The sequence below is a fragment of the Myotis brandtii genome, unplaced genomic scaffold (assembly GCF_000412655.1).
Source record: "Myotis brandtii unplaced genomic scaffold, ASM41265v1 scaffold725, whole genome shotgun sequence".
NCBI classification, from domain to species: domain Eukaryota; kingdom Metazoa; phylum Chordata; class Mammalia; order Chiroptera; family Vespertilionidae; genus Myotis; species Myotis brandtii.
This window is the reverse complement of record NW_005370862.1, coordinates 291,585-296,065: the sequence shown is the minus strand read 5'-3', so window position 1 is coordinate 296,065 and position 4,481 is coordinate 291,585.

Below are 4,481 nucleotides of genomic sequence, written 5' to 3'. Positions count from 1 at the left end.
ATGTGGGATTTTTTTTTTAAGGCAGGTTGTTTAGCAGGAGTTTCAGGAAAATGTGTGTAATTAGCAGTTACAACAAGCTTAAGACACAATTATTTTTGACGATACATGCGTGCAATGGAATATCTTGTGCCTAACACACGGCCGCCAGGGGTACTCGCTCTTGCTGGAACGGGTCGGGATGGCTCGTGGAGCCTCGGGAGCCTGCACGCCAGCGCCGCGAGGTGACTCCGTTCTGACCGTTTTGGCGGGTGAGGGGATGACTCGTCGGGGTCAGTGACTTGCTCCGTTGCAGAAGCAAGCTTGGTATCTGAAGCGTTATCATCACACAGATCACGTTTCTAGAGAAACACCATTTCAAACCATACCGGGAAGTTCTTTATTTTCATCAGTTTATTAAAACCATCGGCTGCAGGAGACTTTGAAATGCAGTAATTTATGTCTGCTTATCGTGTATCATTGACTCTATCTGGATGTCTCCCGCCGCCTATTGAGAAAACCCAGTGGAAATCTGAAGAAAGACCTAGATCTTTCTGACTGTGAATCCGCGGGGACCTGTAACTGAGGGAAAACACAGTGAATGAGCCTGACCCTTTTTCCTTATTCATGATGAGTGACCGCGATTCCTTAAAATGGAAGATGAATGTCCCTGAGGTGGGATGTGTAGGTAATGGCGTGTGTAAGAGGGTGTCACCGGGGACCCAGGACCAGTTTGGTTTCCCGAGAAGAAAGGCATTGCCGTCTAGGTCTCATTCTGTCCGTTTCCCTCGAGACATCACTAAGCTGGTAAGAGCGGCATCTCCGCCCAACCAGCGTGGCTCAGTAGTTGAGCATCAACCTATGAAACAGGAGGTCATGGTTTGATTACCAGTTGGGGCACATGAATGGGTTGCAAGCTCCATGCATGCAGGAGGCAGCAATCAATGATTCTCTCTATCCTTGATGTTTCTATCTCTCCCTCTCCCTTCCTCTCTGAAATCAATAATAATAATCTATAATAATAAAAGCGCAATATGCTAATTGGACTGGATGTCCTTCCAGAGGAAGCCGGGGCTGTGAGGAAAGCCAGGTCCCGGGTGCCAGAGGGAAGCCGGTGCTGGCAGCCGGGGGAAGGAAGGCCTACTCTTGCACGAATTTTGTGCATCGGGCCTCTAGTAATAAATAATCCTTAACCTTTAAAAAAAAAAAAAGCGTGAGGCATCTTCAAGTAGATGGTGCCTGAAAGTGGGGTTCAATGTGGGGGGTCCCTGCGCCCAAGCTCAGTATGAGCAGCGAGTCCTGGCGAGTAAGGGCCCCCGAGTGGGAAGGCACACGAGGCCAGACACGGGAGTCCGACGGGTAGTGCCACCTGTCCTCCCCGCCCCCCCCCTTGCACCTTGGGCTGTGGCTGGGGATTTCCCTGCAAGGACAGCCCCTCTGTAGGGGCTCCTGGTCTCACCGGGCCCAGTTCTCCTTCAGAGCTCTCAGCTCAGGAGACTGGGATGCTTAGGGCCTGGTGCACCGAGCACTGTTCATTGCCTGGTACCCGGCATGGCGTCCGCTAACACGTGACCACATCTCGGCTCGTCCGGTTCCTTTGCCCCGAAGCCCCCCGTGTTCACACCTGGACTCTGATGCCGCGGCTCTACCCCACGTTGAATGCCTCGTGGTCCCGCCCCTCCGTGCCTTTTAGTTCAGGTGTGTGTGCCCTCACGTGCATGCAGCCTCCCCGAGCATCTCCGAGCACCCGCCGTTCACCAGAGGCCTCCGGACACTGAGCTGTCCAGCTGAACGCGACTCTCCTCTCTCCCGCAAGCTCTCGCTTCTTTTGCTTTTCCAGGTTGGAAATGCATGAGAACAAAGGTGACCCATGCGCACATCACAAACCCGGAAGCAGACCTCCCGAAATAGGGAGACCGTGATGCGGGCACATGTTTGAAACACCACATCCTGACGGTATGCAAATTAAGGTGCGAAGACTTCTATTCACTGAGACACATTGGTAAACATGCCTACATACACAGATCCATATGCATTGTTGCATACCATGTTTAACTTCCTCTTTAAGCTTAAATCTTAGATGTCTTTTCACGTCAGCACAATAGGTCCATCTATTTTATTCTTCCCTTTACTGTGTATTGAATAATAACTGGAAAAATCATAAATGCGCAGAGGAAAGCATAAAAATACATTTATTCAATCCTGTGATGAATATTCATGGAGTGTCCTCAGCATTGCAAGGCGCTGGCCTTGGTGCTGGAGATAAGGAAGTGAGCAGAAGTCCTTGGTGTTCTAGAGGGAGAAGCAGTAAGAAGAGGGCGACATGTGAGCAGGTCGGGGAGAACCACGTGGGGTGAGTGGGCGAGGCCGCGTGCAGGGAGGTCGTCTTCGCGGTGAGGTTGGGAGGACCCTCCCTCTGAGGAGGGTGCGTTTGAGCAGAGACGCGAAGGAAGCAAGGGGGTGAGAGGACAGGTCGGGGAGAGGGTCGGGCGCACAGGGGCCCTGGCAGGTGACCGGAAGCCAGCTCTTAGAGCAGCGGTTCTCAACCTGTGGGTCGCTACCCCTTTGGGGGTCGAATGACCCTTTCACAGGGGTCGCCTAAGACCATCGGAAAACACATATATAATTACGTATTGTTTTTGTGATTAATCACTATGCTTTCATTATGTTCAATTTGTAACAATGAAATCGGGGGTCACCACAACATGAGGAACTGTATTAAAGGGTCTCGGCATTAGGAAGGTCAAGAACCACTGTCTTAGAACCTTTGTTTGTGGCATTGGCTGCATCCCACCGCGTGGACCGCCCACCACCGCCCATGTGGAGCCAGCCACGTGATGCCACTGAAGGTGGCTTCTTAGAAGCCGGGTGGCTCGAGAGAGGAAGGGTCCCTTGTTGTGCCGGTGGATAGATGAAGCCATCTGCACCCTCACTGTTCCATCCTCCAGGCCAGGTCACCAAGCACTTAGATATTCAAAGCCTCCAATTAGCTCCGAGATAGCGGTAAAATGCCCCCGCCCTTCACCCTGATAAGGAGAGCAGTGAATGAGTTTAAGCTAATGCCGAGGGTACCTGCTCGGAATACAGGAGGGAGCTCTGCCCCCTGAGGCCTGGCTGAGCCGTGCCGCCTCCCCCTGTATGGGGGGCGGTGAGGGGGGTGGCCTTGAACAAGGCCGGCGACAAGCAGCACTGAGCCCAGCCTGCCCGCCGCCCGCTGCGCTGCAGTCCCTTGCGGAGTCATCCACCACGCGGGCACTGCCGGTCACATACCTCACAGCGCCACTGCTGGGTCCGCTCGGCATCTCATGAGCATCATGAATCAGCTGTTCTCAAGCCGGAAACTGAGGCACAGGATGCTTGAGGGGCTGTTTTGACACCTCAGTCCTTTGGGATTTTTGGACCTTGTGTGTTAGAGTGAAAACAGGCCGGACTTTACCCTGGGCAGCACTGCTCAGTGGTTAGAGCGTCAGCCCCGCCCACTGAAGGATCACAGTTTTGATTCCCAGTCAAGGGTACAGACCTGGGTTGCAGGTTCGATCCCTGGCCGCAGTCGGGGTACGTGCAGGAGGCAACCAGCCGATGCGGCTCTCTCACATCGATGCTTCTCTTTCACGGCCTCAGCAGCTCCTCGTCGCCTCCCAGCAGGGGGGGTGGTGGGCATGGGAATGAGCCCCCCGCTGCCCCCAGTTACTGACAATGCAAGTGCCCAGGTGCCCAGCGGCGGGGCTCTGAGACCCATCGCCACCTTTGCCCGGAGGCCACGCCTCCCATGGGTGGCTCTCCCAGCAGGGGGGGGGGGGGGCATGGGAATGAGCCCCCCCCCCCGCCCCCAGTTACTGACAATGCAAGTGCCCAGGTGTCCAGCGGTGGGGCTCTGAGACCCATCGCCACCTTTGCACGGAGGCCACGCCTCCCGTGGGTGGCTCTGGGCCAGGAAGGCAGGGTGCTGGGCACCAGGCAGACCCTGTGCTGGGAGACACAGGGCCGCGCTCCAGCCGGCTGTGGCTGAGGGCCCCCGCGGGCTTCGTCACCCTTCCTCAGGCTGCACCCGCCGGGGACGGCTCCTTCCTCCTGTCAGTCCTCACAGGCTCAGTGTCACCTGGAGGTCGTCTCGGAGATGCTGGTGGGCACGGGTTTCTCCTCTGTTTTGTCAGCTGCCCAGCTGTTGTTGGTGGGATGCTGGTTGCCACCAGTGACCCTAGGCCATTTGGAAGTGAAAGTCTCAGTAATAGTTTGAATCTGTGTTTTATTCCCAGCATCTTTCTAGTCCCCCTGAACGTGTAGAGTTGGAAAGGTTAATTTAGCCAAAATGCAAAGAGAACGAAGCACAGGCTTTCATTCAGAAGTGGAGGCGGTGCTGTAAGTAGGATTGGAAGAGGCCTTGAGAAGCCAATCTTCTTGCTCTTAGAGAAGGAAGGAAATTGCTGGGTGCTGGCTGCAGAGTCAGAGGGAGAAGCCAGGGGTCTGAAAGGCTTGTTCCCTGCCCCTCCCCGCCCTCCCTGCCC